General features: G+C 37.1%; 1 protein-coding gene across 5 annotated transcripts in view; it reads left to right on the top strand.

Moving 5' to 3' along the window:
- Positions 1–16,081, top strand: part of ZNF573 (zinc finger protein 573) — a 70,954-nt gene that overhangs the window by 38,791 nt on the left and 16,082 nt on the right. The window contains exon 2 of one of the 5 annotated variants that reach the window (XM_063113211.1): positions 144–224. The exons of the other annotated variants lie outside the window; for them this stretch is intronic. The gene's annotated coding sequence lies outside the window, so the exon portion shown is untranslated. The remainder of the gene's footprint in view (positions 1–143; positions 225–16,081) is intronic. 5 annotated transcript variants of the gene reach the window in all.

Consider the following 16,081-nt stretch of genomic DNA (forward strand, 5'->3'; position numbering starts at 1 on the left):
CTAGTTAAGTGCATAATAGTACAATTTACTTGTCCTGGATGAGTTTTATTAAATTTTATACTATGTAGCCAGCACTGCTCAGTTTTGATGCTTTGGTCATTTGTTTCACTTGTTGGAATTCTCCATGTATTATTATTTGTCAGATTTACAAATATGGCCTGCCAGAGCAATTGAGGGTATATCCAGTTTTTCCATCCTATTCCTATAAAGTTCACCTAACCCAGGTAAGCACTGAGTGACTTGAGCTTCTCTGTCACATTCTGATTTTACTAGCTGTAAAGTTTCATTTTGTCTGTTGGTACTAATGCCCACAGTTGTTTTATTCCTCCATTTAAATTCACCACTAACATTACTGTTTGTGTTATACTGTCTTTGAATTTTGTGTTTGTTACAACTTCCAAAATAATAAGGTCTATGGACACATAACTGTACTCCTTTGGTAAAAGAAGTGAGCGACCTGAGCTTTTCAGGGCATGCTTCTAAAATATCTTGAAATTGATTGCAATCTTTCCAGGTACAACACCAAGCTTTATTGCTTTTCTTACACCGAGACCCTTGAGCAGTATGATTTGGTTTACAACTGATTTGATTTACAAGTCCTTGCTTTAATGCCCAAGTGGTATTAAAGATCATAGGCTTACGTCCTTGAAATATTCTGCCAGTGGAATCTGAAATCCATTCCAGTCCACTACAGTTTGCTTCCCAATAATCCTCAGTTACATGTAAAAGCCAGGTGGCATTTGTACAATTAAATGGCTTACAATAAGCCATATTTTTTGGACATTGAGCATTTAAATAGTTTTCAAAAATCCATACCCGTTGTTTTCCTATTTGCAGTCCCCAATTGTTGTTTCCATATTCTGTACCATTTCTGTGTCCTCTAAGTCCCCACATATGGGTATTGTTTCCTGCCCAATGCAGCTGTGTTATGTAATGGTTTTTGGGAAGACATCCAAGTTGAGTATTGGCTGCTGCACAAAACCAAGGGACTTCTTGAGGACTTACAAGTGCAGATGCACTGGATTATTTTAACAACCCTTGCCTAAAACCTTGACATGTGGGGACCCACAAATGTGCTAAAATACAGATCCATAAAATATTCTTACCTTTTCCTGCCGGTAGCAAAGGCATACTCACGTCCTTGTCCTCTCCAGATGAGCTGGTGGTTTACAGTTCCTGTTGCCGCCATCTCTCCTCTTTCTCCCATTGAAGCTGAAGCATCCTTAATTCTTCCATTATTTTATCCTCCTTGGATGGTCCTGCCTTTTGGGATCTCATTTTTATTTGGTCAGTTTGAGTTCCTTTTGTTAACAATCTAGGAGTCATTACCATATAAAAATCATCTTCCTCATTATTTATTAATGGTAAGGAGGAAGAGGCCATGGTTTCTTCAGGGATTGGATCTAACTCTGTTGCTCACAATTCCTTTTGCAACAACGAGGGTAGCAGCTGAGGATGATTTTCCTTTCCTTCACTAAGTGTTCTCGGGATCTGTATTCTTAATCTAATATAGAATTGTTCCTTGTCCCAGAGGATTTGCTCCTTCGTTTTGGACCAGTATCACGCTTTCTTTTCCTTCTACTTGAAATAAGTCATCTACAACATTTATGAAAACAAGGTTGTAAATGTACTTCAAAACTGTTTTTTGTCCCACAGTATTTACCTCTCTGTTTTGGCTTATAACACTTATGACAACAAGGTTTTATTCCCCTGGGACCTCCTTCATGTGTTATCCCTAAGTATTTTTGCTGAAAGCATAAAATGCAATGATAACAGCACAAGCATGGCATCTACAGTCACAACACGTTTACCATGGGTTGTTCTTTATGCTTCTGATTTTAAATTTCTGTTAGCCTCCCAAATACAAAACTTTGTTGCCAGTCTTTGCCAAGGGATTCCTGTAATGACACAAGGGCCATGTTTTGGTGGTTGCCATTTTGTGCTTACTGGTGTTTGCATCCTAGCATGCCATGTAGTAATGTTTCTTTTTGTAATTTGATAAGTTATTTCTTTCCACAATTGTTTTAAACATCTACTATAACATATCATTTGTAACTTTGGAATAACTTCCTCATCCTTCCAATAATCCTCCTCTAGTAATATAATTGCTGCTTGAAGAACACATGGTGGGCATCTGTAAGGCCACCCACACGTTCCTCTGGGGCTAGGATGAATTTCTTCTACCATATGATTTATTAATTGTCTTAACTGCACTAAATAAGATCCACAAGGCTTTGGAGCACCATATGGTTCACTCCAATGGGGAACTTTAACACCAGGGCACCACATACAGATGCTCCCAAATTTTTGGCAACAACTGTATGTGTTTGACCCGTTTCACCTTTTGTTCCCATCCTTTCACTAAGATATCTTTTAGGTCCACAAAATGTATTGATCCAGTATCTTTTTTGTATTTGGATTAATCTCTGTGCTTGTTCTATGTTTATTCCACATAGGACGAGTAACCTGTCTTAACCATCTAGGGATAGTTTTCTTGTGCACTACCATAAGTTCACCAGGGTTTAACTCTTGGCCATTAATGATGTAAGCTATAATAATGGCTTCTTCTTGTCCAAAACAAAAGGCATCCATCCACTGAACAGTGACTTCAAGATTCATCTGAACTCTAGGCTCCATCTGAAAAAATTCTTTTTGTTAGATGTTTAGGAACTACTTTTACCTCTCCAGTTGTAAGTTCTAATACTCTGACGCCTGCTCCTTCCCACTGCAGGATGCCTGGACCTCTCCACCCTGTGTGAGGTGACTTGGGATCCTTATACAAAAATTTACAAGAATTAGTTAAAGTTTGCATGTGCTTTATATGTTTCTAACTGATTTTTCAAATTCTGTTGCTCTGCCCATGCCTCTGCTCTTGTATACCCATCTCCACCCCTTTTTTCAAAATTGAGGCAAAATACTGTCCACAACAGAGCATTAATGGGGTCTTCAAATAACTCTTTTACCTTCTTGAAGTGTTGTTTAATTAATTTATGTGTACCTTCTACTTTTCCCTGACTCTGAGGATGGTATGGAATGCCATGATGCCATTTAATCCCTAATTGTTTACATATCACTTGCACTCTGTCTGCTACAAAACCTGGCCCATTATCGCTTTGGATTTCCTCTGGGAGCCCTGCCATGTGAATGATCTGAAGGAGAGCTGTCTGTGTATATTTTGTCATTTCTCCCTTTTGAGGACTAACCCATATCATCCCTGTTTGTATGTCAACTGCTACATACACATATTTATAAAGTCCTAACTCAAACATATGTGTAACATCAATCTGCCAGACACCTTCTTGGTTTTTTAACTGATTATATCCCTCCTGTAGCAGTATCCTGCTGTTGGCAGTTTTTGCATAACTGTGTAATATGCTTTGCTAATCCTAAAGGAAGATGAAACTTTCTTGCTGATTGTCAGGGGTTTGCATGTGTTACATCATGCCCCTGTTCTGCTTCCTGAAAAGTTTCTGACGTGAAACAGACCATGTCATCTGGAGCTAACGTTTGTAATTTTGCTTCCCCCATCTCTTCAGCAGCTACAATATATATAATAACAACAGGATCACCCTTTTGAATATTTATTCCCTTTTTAGTAAAATTTACAACTTACAATATTAATTCTGTTGAAGAACTCCCTGTAACAGTTGACTGTACTAATAACTATCCTTTTATAGCCAATTCATGATTCAATTGCATTGGTGCTATTTGCATGTCATCCAACCAGAGGAGTATTCCTCTACATATCTGTCTTTTTTCCTGGGCTGCCACATAACAATCTCTGGCTGCTTTTATTTGCCACCCAGGGAAAAAAAGTTCTGACTGCTGTGGCAGTAAGTCCTCCTCTTCTGCAGTAAGAACTACATTTCCCTGGGCTAAATGGTCAGCTTCTTCATTCCCTGGCACCCCCTGATGTCCTGGCTCCCATTGTAAATATATTTTCTTTGTTTGTAATAATCCACAGATTTCTTGCCAAATGGGATTTTCCTCTTTCCACACATAGTCAGACATTAACTTAATACATGTCCATAAATATTTACTGTCTGTAACTATGTTCATTTGATCATATTCTAATTGTAATGCTAATAAAAATGCCCTAACTTCTGCTTGCTGAGCTGTTCCCTCAAATTCTGTTACTTTATTATTATTTGCATTCTCCCAGATAGCACTATGAGCTGGCTAGATCCATCGATATAAATTGTGGGGCCTGTGACAGGAACAGCACTTTTCCATATACAAGGATAACTTAAACATTCACTTTTATCAAAAATTTTGTTAGGTGCCATACCAAATTTGCAATTTGATAACCAAATTTCTGTTCCCTCTAGTCCTTCTTGTAATAAAAACTCAAAAGTAGCTTTTTTCTATGGGCAACCAAACTTCATCTGGAACTTTTCCCAATCGTGTGATTATTTTTGAAACCATACGACTTGCTAAAGCCACACATTTCTGTGCTTTAGTTTTTATTTTTCATCCCTTGCTAGTTCCGTATCCCCACCAGAGCACTTTATGCTTTTGATGGACAGCTCCTTGAGCTACTTGATTCCACATAATCTAAGACTATTTCCTTTTCTTAATAATAAGGCATTCCTTCCTGTTGTGTTAACATTTGTTGTATTACATCTACCTCATATTGAGCTTTTTTAGTCCATGATCTTTTACTTAATATGTTTTGATCTCCTGTTAATAACTTCTGAATGTTTTGTTTGTATCTTAGGATATATTTGTTTTATCCCATTGATTCTTCCTAATACTCCTTGAACATCATTTAATGTTTTTGGTTTACTATCCAATAGCTGATAGCTATGTGGCTTCCACATTTGGGGTTCTAAAATATATCCTAAATATTTTACTGCTTTGTCCCCATCACTATTCTGTATTTTATTTTGTGGGGTTTCAAAACCTCACTTTTTCAATTCCTCTTGTAACTCTTTGACTACCTGTTTATATTTGAGAGCTTTATAATTGTTCCTATTAAAATATCATCCATGTATACATAACATGTTATGCCAGGGTGTTTTGCTTTCCATGGTGTTATTTTTTCTAAAGTACATTGATATCCTTTTGGAGACCCTGTCAACGCTTGGGGTAAAACCTTCCATTTAAATCTTATACCTGGCCCTGCATTATTCTTTTGAGGTATTGTAAATGCTGTTAACTCACTGATTTCCTCATCTAATGGGATGTTGAAATAAGCATCTTTTATGTCTGTAACAGTAAAATGCTTTACCTGTGAAAATCCTGCTGGATGAGGAAAACCTATCTGAGTTTCTGTTCCTACATCTATCCTTTTGTTTAATTCCCTAAAATCCATAAGCATCCCCCACTTACCAGATTTCTTTTTTATTAAAAATACAGGTTTATTATAGGGATCTTCTGGACCTACTCTTTGTAACTTTTTTTCCTGTTCTAATTCAGCACAAATTTCTTGTAATGCTTTATTTTTTTCTTCAGATAATAATGGCCATTGCTTAACCTGTTGTCTTCTAAATCCTGGCAACAGTTTAAATTTCACTGGTGTTAACTGTTGATTTAACGTTGTACACACCAAGTGTACTCCAAATTTGCTTAAATTATCTCTCCCTAATAAATTTGTAGGCATGGGACACACTGCTACTTCACCTAAAATTGTTTTATTATTCAATGTCATTTTAACTTGATCATATTTAATTCCTGTTTGACTTCCTCCTATTCCCATTACAAATTGCTGACCTATATTTCTGCCAATTGGGGGTGGTTTTGCCCAAATTGAAATATCTGCTCCTGTATCTAATAAAACCTTAATCTCTGTCCCTGCACATTGTATCAATGTTATTGGTCTTTGTTGCAAACTGGTAATTTGGGGTAAAGTGACTTAGTTGTCTCTTCCTCCACTGGTGCTGATGACAGAACAAGCTGTGATACCAATGCCTGGGCTCTCTGTTCTGAGCCTGCATTCCCGTTTTTTATTCTGCATAACCTGGCAATGTGTCCCTTTTTTCCACATTTGAAACATGTAACATCTTTATTAGCTGTAGCCTTTCTTGGCTGCTTACAATCTTTCTTCATATGGCCTAGTTTATTGCAATTGAAACATCTAAGCCCTTGCTGGTTCCCTTTTCCTTTGAAAAGAGCTGCTGCAAAAGCCTCTGCCATCATGGTTTGGTTGTGGGTCACTGTACCCACGGATCTGCAGCAGTGTATCCTGTCAGCAGTTGCTGCATCTGGAGGCAAGTGAGCCATCATCTTTTTACAATCTTCATTTGCATTTTCAAAAGCCAATTTATCCTGTATGTATCTACTAACCTCTACAGGTAAAAAAATCCTTTTCTAATGCTTCAAATAGCCTATCCAAAAAATCTTTATATGGCTCCTTAGGACCTTGTACAATTTTTGTTACTGCAGGTGGTGTCTGAACTAATTTAACTCCTTCCCTAAGTTCATTGACAACCCACTCCTGGAAGGCTGATCTAGCTATTACCCATTGGGGTCCTGCCTGTGCATCTGGTAAATCATTGTTTGGGGATTCTCCTACCGTTTTGTCCCGTCAGTTGTCTTGGAAGAACATCTTGCTGTATGGGGTTTTGTTGATCCCATTCATCTTTATATTTTGCTAACAGTTCTTTTAGAATTGATTTCTGTGCAGCATTCCCAGGTGCTTGAGCAATCAAGCCTTTTACTTCTACCTGGCACAAATCCTGCGTACATAACACTTGCATTTGAGTGATAGTTTCTGAGCTCAGTAATCCATGATGACTAATGATGGCAAAGAAATCTGCCATAACTCGAGGGTGCAGAGGGGAACACATAGTTCCTCCTGGACCTTGGACTACTGGATACACCTGCTTACCTTCTCCTTGTATATTTCTTGAGTCTGAGATCTGGCCAGCATCTCAAAACTTGAAATATACCTTTTCTACTTCCTCAGTGGTCCTTACCGCCACTCCTAACGCTCCCCTACACAGAAATACCTGCAGGGCTTGCACAGCTACAGACAAGTCTGGGTGCTCCTTTCTTGCTTTCTATAGGGTACTTATCCCTTCCCTAAGTCCCCTGACATCTAGTGTTCCTGTTTCAGGAAACGTTGGGCAATAAGCATGTGCCTGCCGAAATGCCCTATAAATATCCTCAGGTGCCCAGTGTGTTGTCTTCCTTGCTCCCTTCAGTCTCTCTATTGATTGGCAATGCTTAATGCCTTGCATGACTGAAGTAACAAGCCTTGCCAATGTGACAGTCCCCATCCTGCTTATAAGCTACTCCTGCCTGGACCTAGCTGCACAGACTCACCTTCTCTGTTGTCCTGCAGACCTCCGTCCGGTTCTTGGGTCAGCCTTCATGCCCCACGTTGGGCACCAGGCTGCACCTTTCTCTTGGTCCTGAGGGTCTCAGGAGGCAGGACTACAGGTAGCCTCTGCCAGGAGTCCCTCAGGGAGCAGGGCCACACGCAGCCCTGTCAAGAGAGTGCAGGAAGGAGAGTTGCTCAAAGCACGCCTTGAGCTAGGGGCTGCCACCTGGGGAGGTGATCAACCAGAGACCAGACACAAAGTTCTGGGGCTTAGCCCATGCACTAAGCAACTTTATTGGGTAAAAGCATGTCTTATATATGTTTTAGCCAGCTGAAAACTACTCCCGTACCTCCCCGTCTCCTAGGTAACTCAATGGGAAGTCTGTGGTTTGCAATTAAGCTTTGCGAATTCTTGCTGACCCAGTCTTTTTGCATTTTTGCTAACAGTCTAAGTCCTGGAGAGCAAGAGTGCCTCCATCTTTAACAGGTGTTCTCCTTCATTTTCCTCCAATCTGTATCAGTTATTTAAACTTATGTAATTAATTTTTGTCCCATTTGATCTTGACCAGCAGTTTTATAAACCCATCAGTTTTCTTATTAGATTTCTGAAAATTTTTATTTTGTCCATTGATCTTAAAGTTATTAGAAACCTGTATTTAAGAGTACTTGTTAGAGTCTTTTTCATGAATCTTATTATAGATGCCTTTAGAGAATAATGAAAACTGTGGATGACAGAGACTTAGAATAATGGTTGAAATCTGATGAAAGCTTATTGTAATTAAGTTGGCCAGGAAATTTGATTATGTCTATTGTATACAACACCTTAAGATAATAACCAGAATCGTGACTTATTAGTCATAGCCTGCAACCTCTTTCTACCTGTCAGAACCATCAAAATTTTATAAATTTTAGGTAGTCTTTAGAATACTTATATCAATAGCATATTCATATAAATGTAACCTTAAAGAAGATTTAATATAATAACCAAAATTATGACTGATAACATTAGATTTTAAGACTTTTTAAATAATTTTGTAACATCTGTATCAACAACGTATCCATGAATGCAACTATAAAAAGATCTGGTAATATTTATCATTTGACAATCCTTCCCATACAAATTTACCAAATGAGCTTAATCATTTAATATCTCTACAGAATGAGAGGTAAATTTTTTTTTTTTTTTTTTTTTTTTAGAGGAGGTAAATCTTTTGAGGCTCTCCAAGCCCCCAACTGGAAAATCTCAAAGACTTAATTTGAAATTTTGGTATTGGGGACGCCCATCAAGAATGCCAAAAAGGTTTAAAATTTTTGATCAAAAGAGGATCACAAGCCATTGTGAAATAATAGTCATTTATTTAACTGAAGTGTAGTAATCAGAGATTTCAAAAGCTACATGGATGTAAAAACTTTAACTTTTTCAAAATTCAGTTTTCCCAAATAATTAAAACCTATTAAAAACAACATAGGAAATTATTTTGATAAAACACAAAATCTTTGTTTCTTAGGCCAATTACCAGAAAGGTAAAGAAAACTTCATGTAATGTGATTGCATTTTATGGGAGGCCCATTTAGATATCCTGAAAGTTGAACCTGATGAAAAGGTATTTTAAATTTAATCGGACAAGGAAGAAAGTGTCCAAGGTTATTAAAGTAACAATTCAGATATATCAAGAAAAGCCAACAGTACAGAATCAAATTATACTGGGAGAAAACATTGTTTTTTAGACCTTTGAGACAAAACACTTAGTATCAGATGATAATGGTGGAATTAGCTGACGGAAAAGTTGAAGAGTTATCATGGAAGACCTTTTCAAGGGTAGAAAGAGGCTGTAGGCAATTCAGGGAAATACAGCAAAAATTGAACTTCTGATATATGAATCTGAGAAGTTTCAAGAGAAGATCCTACCTCAAGAAATAAAATTACCATTCTAAATGAAGAAGACAGCATTTCCAAACGGATCTCAGAAAGAAAAGTGGCAGAAATATAGACTGTGCAGTATAGAAAGGTGACTGTTAAAGAAACAGATTTTTAGAATAAAAAATCAAAACCTCTTGCAATTTTATTAACGGATGAATACTTCCAAGAAAACCTTGTTGTTCTAACAAAGGGGAAAACCTTAATTCTGTATCAGTGTATTATTAATATTAAAGCAAATTTCAGTAAAACCTTATAAACAAAATTAATTGGTTGTCGGTGGGGAGAAATCCCCACTGATAACTAAAAAATCTGCTCTGACCAAGTCAGTTAAATTGTATTGCTTTAGGAAATCTGGGATAAGCCGGTAGTCACAACTGTGGGCCTGGAAAATGTTGTCTTAAGACCATTTTTAATCATATAGGCACCAGAAAAAGTGATAAAATAACCTAGAATGTTTCTTGTAACCCGTATCCTAGATTCCTGCATGTAGCATGTAGCCTAGTAACAATCCAGGATCTATATACATGTGTGCTAGCCAGTAGGAAACCAATGTAATGAAAAGGGGGGCTGTCTTCACTCTCCTTTGGTTTTCCCCTCTTCTTGTGATTATAAAATGCAGAGTTCTGACGGTACCTTTCAAAGCACATTTCTCAGGGCGACCTGACCTACTCATTTCCCCAGTTACAATTATTGTATTGACTAAATAAATCCAATGCTTTATATGTTTTTTGCCTCGGTTTCTTTTTTAGATCAATACTGCACACTTCTTGGTGAACAGACATCACAGAAGTTTTCTGGGTTGATTGTTGAGTGAGAATATAGGAGAAACTGTTTTTTCCTCTATCCTCTCAGACTACGTTTCTCTGTATACTTGGTAAATATCATGGGGTAGATAGTTTGAGACAATACAGATATCCTATTTCTCCTCCCACTTTTACCCACTAACTTTTAGCGTCCATCAGTGGATTTTGCTTGTACCAATTCTTATTGCAATGTTTGCCTAATAGTGATTTTGTATTTCCCTTCTTCTACATTTATTAATTGGAATTCTGCAAGGAAGAACTCTCTTCTCCCTTTTCATTAATTTATTCAGTTATTATATCAGTATGGACTCAGGTGTTTATTTTATTCCATGGGTTACAATCAAATACTATCATTATTTATTTTGTTTAGTTTGGCCATTGGGAGCTCTTTCAGGTTGGCTCCTGTACTCTTTCAACCTGCCCCCATCATTTGGTGAGTATCTCTTACTTTCTGGTACGACAAAGTGTTACTCTGAGATCATCTTATGTTTTCCCTGCCCTAGCCCTGGAATCAACCACTTCTCCAAGGAGCACTGGTTCATTTTATTGGAGAATGGCATTTAGAAATCCAAATCTAGGCACCATGTGCTGATTGCTCCTAGGCCCTCTTAGCTGATAGAGCTGGGAAGTATATATATGTGTGTGTGGCAATGTGGCTTGCCACTCCAGAGTATTTTCCTGTTGTTTCAAAGCTGCAACATCAAAACAGGCTTTATCTTAAAACTCCAATCATGTGTGGACATCAGCCTTTATAGTTTGGAACAGATTAGAGGCAGTTGCAGAGAACCAGTTGGGATTAGGAAGAGTTTATGACATCATAGTTTTGGTTCGTTAGGCACTGGGGGGTTTGATACTTGGAGTCTTGATGAGTGAGCAGTTAGTCGTAGAAGGGATGTGTTGGTTTCAGTTCTCAGTATCCTCCCCCATTTTGGTCTTCTTCAGCCTGAGGTGGAAGACAGACTTGTCATGTGGGGACATCAATTCAGATGTACAGTGCTGTTTCATGGTCAATTTAAAAGTTTCTTCTGGTAGTTATAAATTTCCTATTACATTTCCTCTATAATTAAATTTTTTGTATATATATAAATTTCCTCTATAATTAAATTACATTAAATTTCCTCTATAAATTTCCTATCATTCTTTGTTGAGAGATAATTTGTTGGATTGTTTGATGGCACATGCATAGCAGCATTGACTGTACATATGACTACATAGTAGCATTTTATTATTTTATTATACAGTATGAGACTATGTAATGTGTATATATAGTGACACAGTAGCATTTTATTATTCTGGAGGTATCACTTTTGAACAAACAAATATTTAAGGAAGGATTATGAGTTTATAGTTTACTAAATCAGGAGCCAACAGAGGCCAAATTAAATTAGAAAACAGATCCCATACCCAGTACAAAGAGCCATTATAAGCAGATATTTCGCAGTATTAGGTAAATTCCTGGACTTATTACTTCTTTGTTTTCTAGGACTTTAATATTAGTAATATTAAAGATTCTAGAGAGATCTTTAGTGATATAAATACAACAGTCTTCCCATAAGATAGCACATAAGCATGTCATTTTAGTCAACATGTATTTCCAGTTATCCGTTTTCTGGCTGTAGATAGTGACCTAAGAGGCTGTCATGATGGTATCATGAGAAATATATTATGAGGTTTCTTGTACATTCAAACTATTTGCTGTTTTTGTACTTGAAAGATACTTTGGCTGGATATAAAATTCTTAATTCATCTTACTCTTCTTGAGAACTTCATATCTATTATTCCCTTATTTTCTGGATAAAATAACATAAAGTGTAAGTCTAATGCCCACTGGATGTTCCCTCCCTCTCACCCCACTTCAAAGTGGCTTAATCGTTTTGCCTGGCAACTAAAATTTTTTTGCTTTTTGAAGTCATGTAACTCTGATATGTGTTTTTGAATGGCCCATTTTAGTTAGTTTTCCATGGAATGAATAGTGGCCTTTCCATGTATAATTCATGGTCAATAATGTCTGGAAAGTTTTCTTGACTGATGTTTTAAATGTTAATAGTCTCCAGATCTTTTTGTTTTGATTTTGGACACCATAATTTTACCTATATTTTACTTCATTTGCCTATCTTCCATGGCTGCTGTTTTCTCTTTGTTTTTTAATACTTTACTGTGATATATATAACAAACAATTTTGCATGAACAGGGGCACACTAATATGTTACTATCACCCAGGGGAGGAAATTGGATACTGCCATTACTCTAGTATTTATATGTATATTGCTGATCACGAATCCTCTCTTTTAGTATAGGTTACCATATTCTGACTTTTTTAAAAATAATTTTATTACTTTCCGGTTGTTAGCATTTCTGTGTGTTATCTCAAACTACATGATTTGTTTTATTTAGGAACTTTGTTATTAGGCTCATTCTTTATATTATCTTTAATGCTCTGTTTTTCCCCGTAAACATTGTGCTTTAAGATTCACCTGTATTTTTGTATACAGTTCTAGATTGTTCATTTTTTTATTAATGCCAAATATTGCTGTTTCATGACTATGCCACAACATACTTTTCATTCTATCATTGATTAACCTTTGTATTCATTGAAGTTTTGGCTATTATGAACAATGCTGTTATTAATATTCTTGTAAATGAATTCTGTTGCAAATGTTTGTGCTTTCCTTACTCTTGGGTGAAATTACTGACTGCATCAACTATTGTAGATAATTTCAAACTGTTTTTCAAAGAAATTGTAACAGTTTGCACTTTAAAAAGCAGTGTATGTGGGGCCGGCCCTGTGGCTCACTCAGGAGAGTGCGGCGCTGGTAGCGCCGAGACCGCGGGTTCGGATCCTATATGGGGATGGCCGGTGCGCTCACTGGCTGAGCTGAGCTCGGTGCATAGGACACCGAGCCGAGGGTTGCGATCCCCTTACCGGTCAAAAAAGAAAAAGCAATGTGTGTGTGAGTTATCATAGCCCCATATCCGTGTCAATTTGACCGGTAAGGGGATCACAACCCTCCGCATGGTGTGGTCTGCACGCTCAGCCAGGGAGCGCACCAGCCATCCGCATATAGGATCCGAACCCGCAGCCTTGGCGCTACCAGCGCCGCACTCTCCGAGTGAGCCATGCTGCCGGCCCAAGTTGCCAGGCTTTCCAGGCTTTCAAATTTGCTAATCTTACAAGCATGTATTACCTTTCTGTTTTTTTTCTCTTAGCTTTTTTCCATTTGAAATTCTCTTTTTAAATAAAAATTTAATTTGAAGTAATTTTAGACTTAGACAAAAGTTGGAAAAACTATACAGAGAATTCCTGTATGCCCTACATCCATGTTTCTCTGATGTGTACATCTCAAATTTAGTTATCAAAATCAGGAAGTTAATGTTGAAGCATCAGCATTAGCTAATCTACAGACCTCATTCAAATTGCACAACTTTTCTCACTAATGTCATTTTCCTGGTTAAATATCCAACCCAGGGTCTCACATTGCAATTATTGTCTTTCTAATCTGTGACAGTCCTCAGCTTTTCGTTTTGTTTTGTTTTGTTTTTCTAGATCTTACCATCTTTGATGATTACAAGTCAGTTATTTCATAAAATGTTCTAAAATTGGAGTTAATGTGTTGTTTTCTCATGAGATTGATGGAAGGCATTTTTGCCAAGAATATTGTAGATGAGGTGTGCTCTCTGAGTGTGTTATACCAGAGTCTATCATCTTGATCCTGCTGACACTAACTTTAAACACTTAATTAAGGTGGGTGTCTGTCAAAAGTTTCTCCAGTGTAAAGTTACTATTTTTACCTTTGTAATTAATAAGTATCATGCGGAAAGATATTTTGAGACCATGTATATCCTGGTTTGAATCACAGTGTCAGCCACTATTTTAGCATTTAGCACTGGTTCTTGGCTGTAACACTTCTGTGGTGTTTGGTTAATGGTAATTTTTCTATATCCATCATTAGTTTGGCAATTATTAAATGGAATTCTGTAAGCTAGAGGTGTATATTCTCCACTTAATTATTCAATTATTTATTAATACGGACTGGTAGATATTTATTTATTCTAGAGGTTATACTCCAGTATTATCATTTACTTAATTGCTCAAATTGTCTCAGCTTTAGCCATTACGTGGGGTTGGCTTTTGTGTCCTTTTTATATGTAGCCATAATTTTTTGAGGACCTTACTTTTCAAGCTCCTCTTGTATTTTCCCTGCTCTAGCCTTGGGATCAACCATTTTCCAAGAAGCAAATGGTTCTTTCTACTCGAGAATGATTTTTAGAAACCAAGATCTGGGTATAGGTGAGCTTATTGGTACTGGGGTATCATTGCTTGAATGCTAATACGTGCATATGTACAGTTGGATTGATGTATGTGTGTATTTGTATGCATTTTTATACATGTTAAAAACCATGAATTCATGCTGTTGTCTCAGACTCCAATCTAATGCCACAGAGTTCAACCTAGCCTTTCCCTTTATTTGTACTTTCTTTGACAGTGAAAGACCTCGCTATTGTTCTCCACACTTATTAGTTACTTACATACTTATTTGTTCAGTTCTAGTAAACACATAAAACTTGTCAATGACTTTTCCTGTGAGAAGAAAATTTGCATTCTAGAGTACAATATGAGAGTACTTCAAAAAGTTCATGAGAAGATTTGTGTTATCTTTTAATTCTGATTTTCCACCAACTTTTTTGGTTTTTGGGTTTTTTGCAACTGGGAGGTACAGGGATCTGAACCCTTGACCTTGGTATTACAACACCATGCTCTGACCAACTGATCTAACTGGCCAACCTCACCAACTTTTTGAAGTACCCTCATATTAGACATTTTTTTTTTGCTTTTTGCATTATAGTGTCCAATCAAAGTAATATTTTCTAGTTCTTTCTCATTGCCTCCAGTGTGATTATATTATTCATTTTTAGTAGAATTAGGTTCATGTATTATTTTCGGTACCCCCTATATATCCTGTTTGATTTTTTGGCGGGGGTGGCCAGGCAGCTGGCTGGTCTGGGGAACTCTTGACCTTGATGTTATCAGCCCTCCACTCTAACCAAGTGAGTTAACCAGCCAGCCCTGTTTGATATATAATAATGTACTTACTTTGGGCATGTGTAAAACATATCATTCTAACTGTACAGATTCCCAGTGAGATGTTTTCCCCCGTCATCATTAATACCCCATTCCCATTTTTTTTCCCATTTGATATATTTTTGTACTGTTTGTTTTTATGAGTATGTACTACTATTATTTTGTAAATAACAGTCTTATTGCTACGTAATTGACAGTTCTCCCATTTAAAGTGTACAATTCAATTTTTTAAGAAGTATATTCACAGCATTGCACGGCCATCACCACAATTAATTCTAGAACATTTTCTTCACTCCAAAAATAGACCCCATTGGGGTCATTCCCCTTTTTCCCCTCCTCCAGCCTCTGGCAACCACTTAGCTCCTCTCTGTCTCTATGGATTTGGCTCTTCGGGGCATTTCATATAAATGAAACCATACAACATGTGGCCTTTTGTGTCTGATTCTTTCACTTCATATAATGTTTTCTAGGTTCATCCATGATCCAGCATATATCAGTATTTCATTCCTTTTTATGGCCAAATAATATCCATCGTGTAGATAAACCACATTTTGTTTATCCATTCATGAGTTGATGGACATTTGGGTTGTTTCCACTTTATGGCTACTACAAATAGTGTTGCTATGAATATTCACGTACAAATTTTTGTTTGAATACCTGTTTTCAATTCTTTTAGGTATTTACCTGGAAACAGAATTGCTAGGTCATATGGTAATTCTATGTTTAATTTTTTGAAGAACTGCCCAACTGTTTTCCACAGTGGCTGCATCATTTTATATCCCCACCAGCAATGTGTGAAGGTTCCAATTTCTCAGCATCCTTGCTGACCCTTTTTATTTTTCTTCTTTGTGTATAGACTTGGCAACCTCTTATTTGGCAGCTTTTCTCTGGTCCTTAGCTGTATATCTGTTGACAACAATCATTACACTGGAGGGTGGAATCTCCAAAACATCACAGCAAAAGTTCTTCCTTATGAATCTCTCCTTGATTGTGTAATTTCCTGCAGAGAAGCA

This window comes from Cynocephalus volans, chromosome 10 (assembly GCF_027409185.1).
Source record: "Cynocephalus volans isolate mCynVol1 chromosome 10, mCynVol1.pri, whole genome shotgun sequence".
In the NCBI taxonomy this organism is placed as follows: domain Eukaryota; kingdom Metazoa; phylum Chordata; class Mammalia; order Dermoptera; family Cynocephalidae; genus Cynocephalus; species Cynocephalus volans.